Below are 18,941 nucleotides of genomic sequence, written 5' to 3'. Positions count from 1 at the left end.
GGCCTGTACCTGCATTCAGTGAACCCTTTTTCCAAAGTTATAGTGGATTGTGTTGGCCCATTGCCAAAGACCAAAGCTGGCCATCAGTATCTGCTAACTATTTTGTGTACCACATCCAGATTCCCAGAGGCAATACCTCTCATACATATTAAAGCTAAAACTGTGGCGAAGGCTCTCACCAAGATTTTCACATTATTCGATTTGCCTAAAGAAATCCAGTCTGATCAAGGATGTAATTTTACATTTGGATTATTCCAGCAGGTAGAACTGGGAGCAAAACAAATTGCATCACCTGCATACCATACAGAATCACAAGGGGCTTTAGAAAGATTTCATTCTACCCTCAAAACAATGATTAAGACATATTGTGTTGAAAATGGAAAAGACTGGGATGAAAGAATACATTTGCTTTTGTCCACAGAAAGAGAATCAGTACAGGAATCACAGAGCTTTACTCCATTTGAACTTGTATTTGGTCGCAGAGTGACCTTTGACCTTGTTAAAAGAAACAGTGGATTGATGTTAACTCGTTAGACTATATTTTGAAGTTCAAAAATAAACTACACCAAACCTGAAATCCAGTGAGACAAAACTTAAAGATTTCTCAAAACAAAATGAAGTGTTGGTTTGATAACAGGGCTCGCGAAAGAAAATACCAGGTGGGAGATAAGGTACTTGCCTTATGTTGACGAATCCACTTCAGGCGAAATTCAATAGACCATATGAAATAGTCTCCCAAATTAATGATGTGAATTATGTTATTAAAACACCCAACTGACGGTGAACTAACACAGGTGGTACACATAAATATGATAAAACCTTTTTTGAACAAGTAGGTACCATCTGTGTGTGTTGTTGTCAAAACAAATGAAACTGGCAACCCTGAGAATGAAACAATTGACTTGTCTGAGACTTTTTACAAGCCAAACATGGTCCCAGTTAGGCTAATGAACTCGGTTGTTCCAGAAAACATTGCTAACAGGTTGTCTCATCTGCAGCCAAAGCAACAACAACTTGCTTGTCCGAGAAAATCTTATGGCGGTGCTTTGGAAGGATAGATTAGAGAGCTCTTCTAGGGAGGCCATTTGGGTGGAATTGAAGAATGGGAAAGGTGCAGTAACACTGATAGGAGTGTATTATAGGCCACCTAATGGGGCGCGTGAGTTGGAAGAGCAAATGTGTAAGGAGATAGCAGATATTTGTAGTAAACACAAGGTGGTGATTGTGGAAGATTTTAATTTTCCACACGTAGACTGGGAAGCTCATTCTGTAAAAGGGCTGGATGGTTTAGAGTTTGTGAAATGTGTGCAGGTTAGTTTTTTGCAACAATACATAGAAGTACCGACTAGAGATGGGGCAGTGTTGGATCTCCTGTTAGGGAATGCGATAGGTCAGCTGACAGATGTATGTGTTGGGGAGCACTTCGGGTCCATTGATCACAATAGCATTAGCTTCAATATAATTATGGAGAAGGACAGAACTGGACCTAGAGTTGAGATTTTTGATTGGAGAAAGCCTAACTTTGAGGGGATGCGAAGGGATTTAGAGAGAGTGGATTGGGTCAAGTTGTTTTATGGGAAGGATGTAATAGAGAAATGGAGGTCATTTAAGGGTGAAATTATGAGGGTACAGAATCTTTATGTTCCTGTTAGGGTGAAAGGAAAGGTTAAAGGTTTGAGAGCACCATGGTTTTCAAGGGATATTAGAAATTTGGTTCAGAAAAAGAAGGATGTCTACAATAGATATAGGCAGCATGGAGTAAAGGAATTGCTCGAGGAATATGAAGAATGTAAAAGGAATCTTAAGAAAGAGATTAGAAAAGCTAAAAGAAGATACGAGGTTGGTTTGGCAAATAAGGTGAAAGTAAATCTGAAAGGTTTCTACAGTTATATTAAAAGCAAGAGGATAGTGAGGAATAAAATTGACCCCTTAGAGAATCAGAGTGGTCAGCTATGTGTGGAACCGAAGGAGATGGGAGAGATTTTGAATGATTTCTTCTCTTCGGTATTCACTAAGGAGAAGGATATTGAATTGTCTAAGGTGTGGGAAACAAGTAAGGAAGTTATGGAACCTATGACAATTAAAGAGGTGGAGGTACCGGCGCTTTTAAGAAATTTAAAAGTGGATAGATCTCCGGGTCCTGACAGGATATTCCCCAGGACCTAGAGGGAAGTTTGTGTAGAAATAGCAGGAGCTCTGACGGAGATCTTAAATATGTCATTAGAAACGGGGATTGTGCCGGAGGATTGGCGTATTGCTCATGTGGTTCCATTGTTTAAAAAGGGTTCTAGAAGGAAGCCTAGCAATTATAGACCTGTCAGTTTGACATCAGTGGTGGGTAAATTAATGGAAAGTATTCTTAGAGATAGTATTTATAATTATCTGGATAGACGGGATCTGATTAGAAGTAGCCAGCATGGATTTGTGCGTGGAAGGTCATGTTTGACAAACCTTATTGAATTTTTTGAAGAAGTTACGAGGGTAAGGCAGTGGATGTAGTCTATATGGACTTCAGCAAAGCCTTTGACAAAGTTCCACATGGAAGGTTAGTTAAGAATGTTCAGTCGTTAGGTATTAATGCTGGAGTAATAAAATGGATTCAACAGTGGCTAGATGGGAGATGCCAGAGAGTAGTGGTGGATAATTGTTTATCGGGATGGAGGCCGGTGACTAGCGGGGTGCCTCAGGGATCTGTTTTGGGCCCAATGTTGTTTGTGATATACATAAATGATCTGGATGATGGGGTGGTAAATTGGATTAGTAAGTATGCCGATGATACTAAGGTAGGAGGTGTTGTGGATAATGAGGTGGATTTTCAAAGCTTGCAGGGAGATTTATGCCGGTTAGAAGAATGGGCTGAACGTTGGCAGATGGAGTTTAATGCTGAGAAGTGAGAGATTCTACATTTTGGCAGGAATAATCCAAATAGAACATACAGAGTAAATGGTAGGACATTGAGGAATGCAGAGGAACAGGGAGATCTAGGAATAACTGTGCATAGTTCCCTGAAAGTGGAGTCTCATGTAGATAGGGTGGTGAAGAGGGCTTTTGGAACGCGGGCCTTTATAAATCAAAGCATTGAGTACAGAAGTTGGGATGTAATGTTAAAATTGTACAAGGCATTGTTAAGGCCAAATTTGGAATATTGTGTACAGTTCTGGTCACCGAATTATAGGAAAGATATCAATAAATTAGAGAGAGTGCAGAGACGATTTACTAGGATGTTACCTGGGTTTCAGCAATTAAGTTACAGAGAAAGGTTGAACAAGTTAGGTCTCTATTCATTGGAGCATAGAAGGTTGAGGGGGGATTTGATCGAGGTATTTAAAATTTTGAGAGGGATAGATAGAGTTGACGTGAACAGGCTGTTTCCATTGAGAGTAGGGGAGATTCAAACTAGAGGACATGATTTGAGAGTTAGGGGGCAGAAGTTTAAGGGAAACACCAGGGGGTATTTCTTTACTCAAAGAGTGATAGCTGTGTGGAATGAGCTTCCTGTAGGAGTAGTAGAGGCCAGTTCAGTTGTGTCATTTAAGGTAAAATTGGATAGGTATATGGACAGGAAAGGAGTGGAGGGTTATGGGCTGAGTGCGGGTAGGTGAGACTAGGTGAGATTAAGGGTTCGGCACGGACTAGGAGGGCCAAGATGGCCTGTTTCCGTGCTGTGATTGTTATATGGTTTATATGGTTAACAGCTGAAGGAATTATTTCTGAAGTTTAAAGATTTATTTCCCTTTGTTCCCAAGCAAACCACGGTCGTAGTACATGACGTAGATGTTGGTCAAGCTAAACTGATTGAACAACACCCAAATTGCATGAACGTAGAAAAGTGTAAATTGGCTGACCAGGGAATTGAGTATATGCTGGAGAATGGTATTATTAGGCCTTCAAAATGAGATTGGAGTCACCCTGCATTATTGTGCCCATACCTGATGGTAGTGTTAGATTTTGCACTGATTATAGAAAGGTAAATACAGTAACAAAAACAGATGCCTATCCTATCCCTAGAGTGGATGATTGCATCGATAAGGCTGGAAAAGCTAATTACTTACAATGATTGATCTGTTGAAAGGGTATTGGTGTGTTCCATTGATGGACAGAGGTAGAGAAATTTCTGCATTTGTGACACCATCTGGGTTGTATGAATACAATGTTTTGCCTTTTGGAAGGAAAAATGCTCCAGGAACATCCCAGAGAATGATTGATTTTGTAATTCGAGGGTTAGAACACACAGATACCTATATTGATGACTTAGTTACAGGGAGTGGCACTTGCGAAGAGCATATCTCTGCAGTAGAAAAGCTGTTTGACAGGCTTTCCTAGGACAACCTTACAGTTAACTTGGCTAAGAGTGAATTTGGCCATGCCAGTATGACCTATCTTGGCTATGTTGTAGGTCAAAGCAAGTTGGCTCCTGTTCGGGCAAAAGTCCTGACAATTTCTCCAGTTCCTATTCTGACTGCTGAGAAGGCTCTTAGAAGGTTTCTGGGAATGGATAGATATTATCGTAAGAACTCTGCTGCGATTGCTCTTCCTCTGACCAATCTCCTGAAGAAGCGTGAAAAGTTTGTTTGGACCGACCCTTGTCAGAAGGCATTTGATTGATTGTTATCAGTATTTGAGATGAGGCCAATCAATGTACTGTTGTCAGCAAAATTGAATTAGCAGATTGGAGCTGTGGGTGGCAACACAAGTCATGGGTGCACAAAGAGTAAAGGAGGGGTCCAAAGTGACAACCCTGTGGGGTATGTGTGCTGAGGGTCAGAGAGACAAAGGAGATGGAGCCCACTCTTACTACCTGCCGGCGATCTGACAGGAAGTCCAGGATCCAGCTACACAAGGCAGGGTGAAGGCCGAGGTCTCTGAGCTCCTTGTCGATACTTCGCGCCTTCGTATGGCTACTGCTCTGCCCATGACTGCAAGGAACGGCAGAGAACTTTGGAGAGCAGAGAACATCAGAGAAACAAGCCTCCACTCCATGGACTCTTCCTACACTTCCACTCCCTCGGAAAAGCAGGCCATGTACACAAAAACCTCATAACCTGGACATTCTTGCTGCAAGCCCGCTCCCCCATCGGGGAAGAGATACAAAACCCTTAAAGTGCGCAACACCAGGCTGAAGTATGGCTTCCTGTCTACAGCTATAAGCCAAATGAATGATAAAATGGACTCAACCTCACAATGTAACTGGACGTGACCCTGCACCATATGTCTATCTGCACTGCACTTTCTCTGCAGCCATAATGCTTTGTTACAGTGATTATTTTGTTGTATATCAGCTCAATGTACTGTTGGAATGTATCCATCTGTGTGGATGGTACGTCAGGCAAGATTTTCACTGTAGCTCAGTACATGATGATAATAAACAAATTTCCCATTTTAATTGTGTGGAAATATTAAACAGACTGAGCTTCTGCTCTGAAAGCTCAGAAGGAAACTGAACTGTTGTCATTTCTGAGGAATGCAAATATATGGAAAATGCTTCAATCTCACATCACGATCTGTGGTCCCTGGGATCAGGGTGGTGGGTCTCCCATCAGAATCCGGTTTAATAGCACCGGCATGTGTCATGAAATTCGTTGTCCCTGCGGCAGCAGTAGAAAATAATTCAGAACAATAGATTTTAACAATTGTGATTTAAAATATGAATATACATATATAGTACAAAAATGGAAAAAATGCAATAAGCTATTTTAATTGTGTGGAGCATTTGACTGACTGGGTGTTGCTTTGGAATTTCTGAAGTGAAGATGAACTAAACTTTACACATTTATGAGAAGCTCAGATAAATACAAATGGCTAAATTCTCACATAAACGGGTCAGACACCCAGAAACATTGGCTGCACTTCAGCACCACAAAACAGTGGAATGAAACAACAGAAAGTGTTGCAGAGAAATAAACATTGTCCACCCACAACGAGAGGACGTGACAGATCCGGATCTCACTGACTTGTCTGAACGGGGAAAGGTGAAGCTACACGGACACGTAGAGCAGTGACCCACAGATGCTGCAGATCTGCGGAACAACATGAACGGGAAACGGGATCAGTTGACGGGTGGAGGGACTCCCTCCTGAACCGGTGACTCTGCTCCTCGCCCCTCACACGCTGCCAAACCCATCCACCGCATTCCCCACATTATTCCATATTCACCCCAGATACATGATTATTTTTCCACACCATATCTTCCCCGATCCTTTTCCCTCCATCTCCAGGTCACAGAGTCACTGGTTCAATTCCCAACCAGGTCCAAAACATAATTCAGACCCAAACAGGAAATGTTCACGTTTCATTTAAATCAGTTCTATGTTTATAAACTCTAATTTCTATTTACATTCCTCCAGAGCCTTGCTGGACAGGAACTCTGAAACATCAAGTGAGAAACAGCAGGAGGAGGCCATTCAGCCCCTCTAACCATCAGCAAGGTGGCGGCTGCTCTCCCATCTCAGCCACACGTTCCTGCCCAGTCCTCATTTCCTCCACCCCTTCGGTCTCCACACATGAGTCAGCCTCTGTTTTACATGGGGACGATCACTGAGTCTTCACCGCCCTCTGTGGTGGGGATTTACAGACATTCACCACCCTCGGAGTGGAGACATTTCCCCTCATCTCAGTCCCCGACAGACCACTCCACTTTTCAGAGACTGGGATCCCTGGTTCAACCGGTCATGATGTTGTGCATTTCAGTGTTCACCTCTCAGTCCTCGATTCTCCAAATGAAAGGGGTATTACATTTCATTTTTCTTCATATGATGACCCACCACTCCAGGGATCAGTCTGGTGAATCTTCATTGCACTCTCTATAATAAATACTCTCTAACCTCTTTGATGATCCTTTGTGGAATTAATTTCCATCTTCTGCAGCCCCGTGTTGCCCCAACCACTCACCTCCCACCCCTGTCACTATTTCCACCTTCCCACCTCCCCCTCACCTGGATCCACCTCTCACTCCCCAGCTCTTGCCCCATCCCCATCCCTCACCTCTTTTCTCTGACTATTTCCCGTCCACTCTCAGTCCAGAGGGAGGGTCTCGGCCCGAAATGTTGACGGTCTATTTCCCTCCACAGATGCTGCCCGACCCACTGAGTTCCTCCGGCAGTTTGTTCTTTGGTCTGTATAACCCGTGTTAGTTTGGGGAGCGGGATTTTACACCATATTCCAGGTACAATCCCAACAAAGCACAAATAATTGTCACTCTGCCCGGACCATTGGCCCCGCTTGCAGGGCAACAGTCTGCCGGAGTTTGCCCCCAATGTGGTGAATCCCTCTGCTCGACAACACCGTGGGTTCAGACATTTCCACGGATGAGCCCCTCCTGTCCCCACCTGGACAAACATCCTGTCCGCCCCCTCTCTCACCATCTTCATCCTTTCAATCCCTCCCTCCCCGGGGAACCGGCATCAAACCGACAGGCCGAGCGGTCTCCTCCTACCTCTCAGCGATACATCAGACTCCGGTCGCAGGAGACGCTTCACAAACGCCCCAACTGCCCTCGGAGGGAAATGGAAATAAATCAGAAAGCGGACATTTACTTTGAGGTTTTCTCCGCTCTGAGGAGGCGGTCGGCGCTCGAGCGGGAGACGAACTCAGCGGGGTAACGCCCACTCGGCTTGTCCGCCTCCGGGATTGGTTGTAACCTGTGATTGACATCGTTTCGCACCAATAGGAATAGCGCAGCTCCTGAATCCTCTGTTGACAGCGGTGGGGGAGGGGCTGGTCACGTGATTATTAGCCCAGCCGTTAAACCGATAAAGCTCGAGCACAGCAGCGCGTGGGTGACGTAAGACACCGCGCACGTGAGGGCAGATCCCGGTGTGGGGAGCCCATGTGTGACGTCAGGCGCGTGGGAACTGTGTCTGACGTCACCTGTGGGCGAGCGCTGGCATTTAAAAGCACCTTAATGGACTTTTCAGTGGGACAACAACATTAATGACGGGTTTCATCACTGAATCCAGTGTTGTGGGATGTAAAGTCCCCTGTTATGTGTCCGGCTGTGCCGTGTTGGTGGAGTGGGCAGCGTGGTGCTTGTCTCGATTCGGGTCACAACACCAGAATTGCCAGCGGGGTCCACACACGGTGTATTAGTCAACAGAATACACTGTGTGTATTCTCAAGTGAGGAGTCTGTGTGGTGATGCAGCTTCCCTGGAGGTGGACCAAAGAGGACACACCAACAGGTGGAACCAGCTGCGGGAAGACATGATTTTTCAGGTCTGATGACGAACTGAATGTACCATAACCTTCAGACTGAATCAGAAAACCATCCTTGCGGTGATTGTTAATAAATCGTTAATTTACCCTGTCCGGAGCGGTGGATCACACAGCACGGAAACAGGCCTTTGGTCGGCCATACCTGTTCTGACCATCCACTCACTGTCTACACTGGTCCCATTTATCAGCACTTGGTTCACAGCCGACTGTATCTCGGCAGTTTCAATGTTCATCCTCTTCGTAAATGTTGTGAAGGGACCTGCCTCCACCACCACCTCGGGCAGTGAGTTCCAGATTTCAGCTACCCTGGTGACACCGGCTCCTCCGCTGTTGTGCGGGGTAGGGTTGTTTCCTTTGGGGGGGGGGGGGCTCGATGTTATTGTTCCCTTTTGTCCAGAGGGGTGGGGTTTGTAGATTGATGATCGGGATGCCGTTCTTTTTTTAAGCTGGGGTTGGGGTGGGAGTTTGATTTTTCTCTCTGAACGACTTTCATGCTGGGACTCACAAACACAACAGCTCGTTAGTGCCGCTGTATCTGTCAGTTCACCAGCGCTTGAATGCCGCCGATCCTTGAATGTGGAGACGGAGATGCTGGAGAAGGCAGCGCCCCACTCGCGATAAGGAGAGCCCGAGCACGTGTCCATGTCCGTGATGTGATTGGATACATCGCCATGACGTTCCGAGCAGTGAGATATAATTCCCTGGATCTCATTTTGGAAGGGATTCAGTCGGCCATCGCAGATTCACCGACGGCTTCGCACTGGGAAGCGGCCGTTCACCTGCTCCGTGTGTGCGAAGAGACTCATTCAGTTAATCCACCTTGTGATGCTCCGGTGAGTTCACAATAAATAGAGGCCACATTTCTGTCCGGAGTGAGCAAAGAGTTTTACTCAATCATCCCAGCTGCTGCAACACCAGCAACTTCACATCAGGGAGGAAGTTCAAATCAGCTCCGTGTTAAATGTTTAACCATCACGGTGACTGAAGGCAGCTGCAGGTTCATGAGGGACTGTCACTGTCAGATTCTGCAGTTCTTGCGGCTGCTCATCGCACCCAGGACTGAACCCTGGTCACTGAGCATTGGAGGAGTCGGTTCTGCTGATGTTAGACTTAAACTAGACTGGTGTTTACTATTGTGGAGCTGTGAAAGATAAATCAGCTCTGTATCAAATCCCGTGTCTCAGGTTCTTATCGTCTCTACCACACTCACAATGTACACTAGAGTGGCCACTCTGTCCATCTGGTCCCTGCCCATGTTTCTGTTCCATATCAGTATATTAAAATCTACCCCTGCCGTTCCCCTCTCACTCTCCCTGTGATGACAGGTTACAACTAGTTACCGCTCCGTGGGATAGGAGATTTCTCTTGAATTTCAGAGAATCATAGAAATCTACAACACATTACAGACGCTTTGGCCCACAATGTTGCGCCGACCATGTAACTTACACTAGAAACTGCTTTAAAATTACCCTACCGCATAGCCACCTATTTTCCTAAGCTCCGTGTACCTATCTAAGAGACTCTTAAAATACTCTATTGTATTCGCTTCTGCCACCATCGCTGGCAATGCATTCCACACAAACACCACTCTTTGCTTTAAAACCTTAGCTCTGACATCTCCTATGTACCTACTTCCAAGCAGCTTAAACCTATTCCCCCTCGTGTTAGCCGTTTCTGCCCTGGGAAAAAAGCCCCTGGCTATCCAAACGACCAATGCCTCTCATCATCTTATACACCTGCATGAATTTCCTACATGATTTTCTCCGGGCTGAACAAGACGATGAGCTCACTGTGGTTGTGACGTTGTTCAGGGCTCCGGACGAAGTTGGTTAAACTCCTTCTTCTCCGCTCTTTTCAATGTTTTGTGTCATTTTCACCTATTTTAAAGGACTGTGCCTCAGACAGCTGGGTTGTTGCAATTTTTACGTACCAGCAGCAATAGATCACTAACGGAGTCTGGTTTCGATGTTAAAACCACTCTCTTCATTAGTATCTACTCCAAATCTAAAAGATTGAACGAAATAAACAGCAATTAACGGTGTTGTACGTATTCCAAACTATTGGGAAACAATACTTAAAGTCTTCAGATGGTAAAGTGGAAAAGTTCAGTAATCTACGGAACAAGCGAGTGAGAGGAGAGATTTGTAAATCCACACGAAGATGTAGAGAGAAGGCAATTACGACGAATTCCACACACATTCCACGCTGGGTGAACGAAATAACAGTCGCCGAAGATCTTATCCGTCGATTAGTTCCGAAATACACTTAGAAATATCACCAGGTGACAGTCACAGGAATATCGTCTTCATGTGGTTACCACAGAACACCCCGATTCCAGGTAAGGGAAATCCACACATATGGATTATACGAAGTGACAGTCACACATCCGTTGTGCACTGCGTGCCGATGATCAACCCAATCTTTTGGGCATAGCAGTGACAAGCTGAAGTCTCTCTCACTCTTCCTCTCTTCCTCTCCCTCTATCTCTCTCTCCCCCCTCCCTCTCCTCCCCCCTCTGTCTCTCTGTCTCTGCTGCAGCTTGTGTGTGACGTCACAGACCCGCCTCACTCAGGCACTCAAAGCGACACTCACAGTAAACGAACCTGCGGTCTCGTAACACAATGCACCTCTAAAGTCTGACAGCAGACTAGCGAGTGAATCTTCGATGGTGCAGAGTCAGAAACCAAAGAGTTGCCAGCCTGAGTCAGGCTTTGCGGCTCCAGAGAGAGAATGGGTCTGGAGTTTACGAGGAGGAGGAGAGGGAAGAAACAGACCAACAGGATATGGCTACAAAAGGAAAATCAGAAAAATTTGGAAAAAAGATTGCTAATTTCTGCAAAATACTGGTGGAAATCAAAAGATTAGGCAGCAACTGTGGAGAGGAATAAATAAACAACTTTTAGACCGAGCCTCTTCAGCATGCCTAGACTGTGGACTCCACTGCTTAGTTACTACCTGAACTGCAGAGCTCCCCCAGCATTTTGTGTGTGTGCGTCTCTGTATGTCCAGCCACTGCAGAATCTCCTGTGTTTTATACTTGCATTTTACATTGGCATTAGATACACGTGGATATTGAATACATTGTTTATGTGAGCCGCTTCCTGCGGTAAAAAAGCTTCAGATTTTTTCTATATACCCGAAAAAAAATGAGATATGGACATTGAATCGGTGCTTCAAGAACTGTTTAATGGCACCGGTATTACCCAAAAGGCCTTGAAAATGTCGGTTGCAGGTAAGAGCGATTCTCCGTGTTTTTATCTTAAACACCGACTTCGGGATAATTCCTCTGAATTTCGGACACCGTGACCAGCAACCCCGGGACAGTCCTGCCCTCTTCCCTCTCTCTCAGCCCCACGATCCGTACACGGGCCCCGGGGAGCTCCCGGCTGATGAGGGAATGGGAACCGATGGATCTCTCAGACAGAGCTGAGCTCCATCTATCTAAATGCAAGGATTAGGAACTCGGAGAAAGGGAACAAAACCCGTCTGTGGACACTCTCTGGAGGTCCAAGATTCGTATGTTACACGACCGCTGGACTAAGTGTGTAAATGTAGGAGCGGACTATGCTGAAAAATAGATGTGCTAGATTTTCTAAAATTGACTCGTTCTACCTTAGGCCACAGCCTTATCTGTCATTCCTTATTTATTTATCTATCTATCTATCTATCTATCTTATATATGGAAAAGCAGTATAACATTAGATGATCATCAGCATAAGATGAAAGTTTAAACCTTAGCCTTTGTTTTAAATTAGTACTTAGTCTTTTCTGTGATTAGAAAATCGGAATCTTGGTTAAATTACTGGACATAAAGTATGGTGAGGTGCAGTGCTAGCATTGTAGATTAGCAAAGATTCTACTGTGGATTGGACTTCCAGAGCACAGTTACTGGATATCCACAGGACAGTACTGTCGAAGACTAAGACAGTACTTTCAAATAGAATTGGAAAGGAAATGAGAGTGAATTTTTGCAGTGATGCAGGGCAAGAGAAAAGGATTGGAGTTGAAAGGATAGTTCTGGTTGATGATCTCCTTTCATGCCAACAATAATTTTATAATAATTATTTTGTGATTCTGTGTGAAGCTTTCCCTGGTCATTTGCCACCTCTTCTTGTGATTCTGCTCCTAAATGTGAAAACTTGGGGAAGTGAGTTTAAAATTATGCCATTGAACTGGTTGTAAGAATGGATAACACCAATTGGTCCTCATTTGCTTTATTCAGAGCCTTGTCAATAGCATAAATAACTGAATAAACATTTCATTAGAACGGGGTGGATTAAACTGAATATATAGGATCTTTAAATTATACCCCTTCCCACTTATTATTTTCACTGGAAAAGAGATGTTGAAATTCTAAGTAATCCTGACTAAAGTGTAATATGGTTTTAAAAAAAAAGCTCAAGGTCAAATAAGTGTGAAACAACTGTCGAGCATTTTATAGGAAGGGACATTAAAGACATTCATCATTCATGCTGATTTTTCCTCCCAGCACTGCCGCAAATACACAAACCACTCCACCTCCCTTCTGACCTTCTCCATGCTGTGCCTGATGAACCAGCCAAGATTAGCAGTTCACCATCTGTGGGGAAAAATTGAGTACAAATACCTAATAAGGTTGGGATGTGTACATTTGTCTCCCAATTTATAATGTAGGAGCATTGATATTATGCTGCTTTGTGCGTAAAATATACAATCCTCTTTGTTCAATTCTTTATTAGCTAGTGAACTTACAAGTTTGCTTCAGGGAGTTAAGCAATTTAATTTTAAACAAAAGCATGAATTGATAAATGTTACCAATTTTAAATAGCAAAAAGTTTATAGTATTTTTTTCCTGGGAAAAAATAAAAGGGGGAAAAATAAGACTTTTGGTCAGAAGTTTGAATAGTGTTATGATGTGACTGCATTTTTCAAAAGAAAAGAACAAAGATTGTAGTTATCCAAATGCAGAAAGGTTAATTCTATGTTAAACTTGTGAATTAGGATTAAGAGATGCAAGATAATGTTAATTTAATAAAATAATTTAAATCCAATTAATGCTTTAAATCTGCAGTATACGTTCAAGAATGCATTTTAGGTAGCTCAACACCTCATGCAGGTAGGTCAGGTATCTCTGCTCCCTTTAAACTTGCACGTTTCTGTTTCCCAGATGACTTTGAAACTTACTTTGACCTTATTTTCACATCATTCTAGAATGTGATGTCTAAAAACAGTGATTTGGAAGTGAGGTATGATGTTTAATATGAGAACATCTAATAATACAGAAAATCTGCTGGTCCGACACCCAAGACCCAACCATGGCAGGTTCACTAAGTTTTACTGTGGTTCGTCACATGTTTGGAGGGCTGTCGCCTGAAAGTAATGATCATTAATCACCATCAATGTCACATAGTTCACACTAAAAATAAAAGCACAAGGGAGAAATCGGCCTCTGCCGTACATTTTTTTCAGAGTGCTCAGTGGCTCATTTGAAATCAGGTACAGAATTTTCCTGCACTTCTGATGGGAAATCTGTTGGATGTGTTTCTGACAAACATACACCCAAAAAATGTAATGAGTCAATGCACCAAGTGGATTGAACGCCAGCACTTTTGAACATTGTGTTTCAGCCTATTCTGTTTCAATCTTTACGAAATGTGAAACAATATGAAAGGTCTAGAACTTGATAGAGGGCTAAAAGATTACGAGAGGCATAGACAGGGTGGATAGTCAGTACCCGTTTCCCAGGGCACCAACAGCAAACACCAGAGGGCATATGTATAAAATTAAGGGAGGGAAGTTTAGGGGAGACATCAGGGGTAAGTTTTTTTTTTCACAGAGGGTTGTGAGTGACTGGAATGACTTGCCAGGGGTGGTGGTGGAGGCTAAAACATTAGGGGTATTTAATATCCTCTTGGACAGGCACATGGATGAAAGAAAAATGGAGGGTTACGGGGTAGTGTGGGTTTAGTTCTTTTTTTAAGGTTTATATGGGTTGGCACAACATGGAGGGCTGAAGGGCCTGTACTGTGCTGTAGTGTTCTATTCTATGGCTCTAAAATCTTTTACATCACCAGTTGAGAAAATCATCTTTGTTCTACCTCCAATCACAAAGAGGAAATCTGCAGATGCTGGAAATCCAAGCTACACACACAAATTGCTGGAGGAATTCAGCATTAGTACTCTTTTCCATAGATGTTGCCTGGCCTGCTGAGTTCCTCCAGCATTTTGTGTGTGTTGCTTGTTCTACCTCCTCTCGGTCTGCATTTTTCTACCAGTGAGAACATGCTTCCACCAATTCTGTCTGGCTACATAATGATATCAAACACCTTTGACCTGACCAACAAGTAGCTTTCACATCACAAATGTGCCAGACTCCAGGGAGACAGACTACTGCCCTTAAAGGCAGTATTCCTTGGCATTACCATCACTGAGTTCACCACTGTCAGTCACCTGGGTGAGACTTCAGGGGAAATATTTATGTACAATACTGTGTGTGTTGTGGTGATGCAAGAGTTGCTGGGGAATTTTCAAGTGGGAAGAAGTGGAGTGATATTTGGAAATCTGAAATTGAAAGCATCATTTAGCACGAAAATCACAAATAGGTGGTTTGCAAAAGCTGTGGTGAGTAAATCCTTCATTAACCTGTTACATAGGTTGTGTGAGAGTGCAGATGAACTCAATCAAGACTCAACCAGAGGAGATTAAAGTTCTTACTGACAGTGACTTGCTCGCTGTCGAAATGAATACCTCTCTATATAAAATTCAGTTTGCACATGTTGTTGTCACTGGGTAAAAATTGTACAGTACAAGGTTTTTGCACACACTGGTCACTACAAATTAGAGGGGATATTGGTGGGAAGGTGGGGAGACCTCCAGTGTCCCTGACGTCCTCACGTATATCCAGCTGCACTTTAAGGAGTTGGAGTAGGTAATGGATGAATTCCGCATCATCCAAGCGTCAGAGGGTGTGATAGGTATGATGTGCAGAGAGGTGAGTTACACCCAAGGTGCAGGACACAGGAAACTGGATGAGAGTCAGGAAGGGGAATGAGGTTAAATAGCCATCGCCGAGTACTCTTGTTGCCATCCCCCACAACAACAGGTGGACACTTTAGAAACTGTTGGGGGGAATTACCTGGCAGAGGAAAGTCAAAGGGGTGATAGGGGATTTGTTAGTTAGTGGAACAGAACTAGAAAGGGATGAGTATCCTAGTGGCAAGGCTTGCTGGTGCTCCCCTGTGGGGTGGGTGGTTAAACTAAAGTTGCAGGGAGGATTGGAGCCAGAATGACAGAACAGATAGTGGAGAGGGTGAATTGAATCGAATTGACTTTATTCCTTACATTCTTCATACACGAGTTGTAGAAATCTTTATGTTACGTCTCTGTCTAAATGTGCAATGTGAAATTTATAATAGTTTATAATAAATAGTATGTACAACAGGACAGTCAAGATAAATAAATGTACAATTGTATCAGCATGAATTAATCAATCAGAGGGCCTGGTGGAAGAAACTGTCCCTGGGCCTGTTGGTCCGGGCTTTCTGGCTGTGGTACCGTTTCCCATATGGTAGCAGCTGGAACAGTTTGTGGTTGGGGTGACTCTGGTCCCCAATGATCCTTTTTACACAGTGGCCCTTTTTACACACCTGTTTTTGTCAATGTCCTAAATAGTGAGAAGTTCACATCTACATATGTGCTGGGCTCTCCGCACCACTCTCTGCAGAGTCCTGCAACTGAGTGAAGTACAGCACCCATACCAGGCAGTGATGCAGCCCGTCAGGATGCTCTCAATTGTGCCCCTGTGGAAAGTTGTTAGTATTTGGGGCCCCGTCCCACACTTCCTGAACCGCCTGCGGTGAAAGTGGTGCTGTTGTGCCTTTTTCACCACACACCCAGTATGTACAGACCCGGTGAGATCCTCGGTGTTGTGTGTGTCAGGGAACTTAAAGCTGTTCACCTTCTCAACCCCAGATCCTGGGTCAGCCTGTCTCCATTTCTCCTGTAGTCTACAGCCAGCTCCTTTGTTTCAGTGACATTGAGGGCAAGGTTTATTTTTGACACCAAACAGATGTCATTCAGACCTCAGGACATGAAATTATGATATTGTAGCCATTACTTGGACTTGCTTGCGCCCAACAGTCTGAGGGATTTCAAGGAACAAATCTGTAGAGAGATTGCGGACTATGCCAAGAAACAAAGGTTGACAAAGTGAGTGATTTTAACTTTCCGTTTATTGACTGGAATCCTAGGCTGTAAAAGGACTAGATGGGGTAGAGCTTATCAAATCTACCTTAATCAGTATGTAAAATTCCCGATGTAGAAGTGTGCAATAAGCTATTGGGAAGTGATCTAGGGCGAGTGACAGAAATTAGTGTATGGGAACACTTTGTATCTACTGATCATGAGATTCCAAGTAAATACAGAAAAGCAGAGGCCTGGACCTCTCTTGAGATTCTAAATTGGAGAAAGGCCAATTTTTGTGATATTTGCAAGGATTTAACAAGTGTGGATTGGGACAGGATGTTTTTTTAGCAAAGGAGAACTTGGTAAGTGGGAGTTCTTCAGAAAGAAATTTTAAGGGTGTAGAGTTTGTATGTGTCTGACAAAATAAAAGTTGAATGGTAACTAGTGCAGGGAATCTTGGTTTTCAAGAGATATTGAGGCCCTGGATATCTCGTTCCTCTAAATGCCGCGGACTGTTGGGTGCAACCAAAACTCATTAATGACAACCATTTCATAATTCCACTCCTGAACTCATCTGACTTTCCTTTAGTTGTCTTCTGTTGGATTCTAAAAGCTTCCTAATGGTCCTTTGCTCTTTTGTTTGCCCTCTCCTCTGCTTTTATGTTGGTTTTGGTTTCTCATTTAACCCACGGTTGTGCCCTGCTGCCATTCCAATGCTTCCACGTCTTTGGGATGTATCGATTACTCAGCTCTCGAATTGCTCCCAGAAACTCCAGCCATTGCTGCTCCATTGTCACTCCTACCTTTTCCCTTCCAAACAAGTTTGGCCAGCTTCTCTGTCGCAAAAACATGGAGAAGTTCAGTGGAGAAACAGGCTATTTGGCCCATTTAGTCAATGCCACAAAAACATTTAAGCTACCTGCAACTACCTGCACTGGGATCATCACCCTCCGTACCCCTACCATCCAGGTACCTGTCAAACTTCTCTTAATGGTGAAATCGAGCTCAGATTCTCCACTAGTGCTGACATCTCATTCTGCACTCTCACGACCATTTCAGCAAAGAACTTTTCCAAATGTTCCCATTTAATTTTCACTTTCCCCACTTACCCATGACCTCTGGTTGTCGTCCCACCCAACCTCAGTGGAAAAAGCTGTTTGTATTTACCCTATCTATACCCTCATAATTTTGTTTACTTCCAACAAATCCTCAGAGCAATGTATGATTTCCTTGTTTATGTTTAGAGCCTTTTTTAGGTGTATAAGATGATGAGGGGCATTGAGTGTGTGGATAGCCAGAGGATTTTTTCCCAGCGTTAAGATGGCTAACAGGATGGGGCATAGTTTTAAGGTGCTTGGAAATATATGCGGAGGGGATGTCAGGGGTAGGTTTTTTACACAGAGAGTGTTGGATGTGTCGAATGCACTGCCAGCAGCGGTTGTCGAGGCGGATACAACAGGGACTTTTAACACTCTCTTAGATAGTTACATGGAGCTCAGAAAAATAGAGGACTATGCGCTAGGGAAACTCCAGGCAGCTTCTAGAGTAAGTTACATGGTCGGCACAGCACTGTGGGCCAAAGGGTCTGTAATGTGCTATAGATTTCTATCATTCTAGGAAATTCAAGGGAAATCTCCAAACCAACGGAGTGGTGACTAGTAGTGAATAGTGGGAAAGTTACTGGAACGTATGTGCAAGAATCGGAAATATAAGTATTTGGATAGATGTGGACTGATTAAGGATAGACAGCATGGCTTTGTGCATGGTAGGCCATGTCTAACCAGTCTTACAGAGTCTCTTGAGGAAGTTATCAGGAAAGTGGTTAAAGACAAGGCAGTGGATGTTGTCTACATGGACGTTAGCAAGGCACTTGACACAGTCTCATATGGGAGGTTGGTCAAGAAGGTTCAGTCACTCAGCATTCTAGATGAGATAGTAAATTGGATGAGACACTGTCTTTGGCAGAAGCCAGAGTGTGGTAGCAGATGGTTGCCTCTCTGACTGGAGGCCTGTGACTCGTGGTTGCCACAGGGATCAGTGCAAGATCTGTTGTGGTTTGTCATCTATATCAGTAATCTGGATGATAGTGTGGTTAACTGGATTAGCAGATTTATGACCACCAAAACTGGTGGTGTAGTGGACAGCGAGGAAGACTATCATGGCTTGCAGTGCAATCTGGACCCCCTGGGAAAATGGTTTGAGAAATGGAAAATGGAATTTAATTCAGACCAGTGTGAGTTGTTGCACTTTGGTATGACCTACCAAGGGAGGTCTTTCACAGTGACTGGTCGGGCACGGAGGAGTGTTGCAGAAGAAAGGGACCTGGGAATACAAGTCCTTAATTCACTGAAAGTGGTATCACAGTTAGATAGTGACGGAAAGAAAGATTTTAGCCCATTGGCTTTCATGAACCAAATACTGACAATAGATGGATATTATGTTGACTTGTAAAAGAGGCCTAATTTGGAGTGTTGTGTGATGTTTTGGTCACCTACCTACATGAAAGATTTAAAAGAGTTTCAGAGATTTCAGAGAAAATTCACAAGGCTGTTGCCAAGTTTGGAGTAC

The 18,941-nt window shown here is 43.8% G+C and overlaps 1 long non-coding RNA gene across 1 annotated transcript in view; it reads right to left on the bottom strand.

The window, feature by feature from the left end:
- LOC132388766 (uncharacterized) overlaps positions 1 to 18,941 on the bottom strand; it is a 137,697-nt gene that overhangs the window by 85,510 nt on the left and 33,246 nt on the right. The window lies entirely within an intron of this gene.

Source organism: Hypanus sabinus, unplaced genomic scaffold, assembly GCF_030144855.1.
Source record: "Hypanus sabinus isolate sHypSab1 unplaced genomic scaffold, sHypSab1.hap1 scaffold_400, whole genome shotgun sequence".
In the NCBI taxonomy this organism is placed as follows: domain Eukaryota; kingdom Metazoa; phylum Chordata; class Chondrichthyes; order Myliobatiformes; family Dasyatidae; genus Hypanus; species Hypanus sabinus.
Note: the sequence above shows the minus strand (reverse complement) of the source record. Positions and strands in the feature narration are given on the sequence as shown.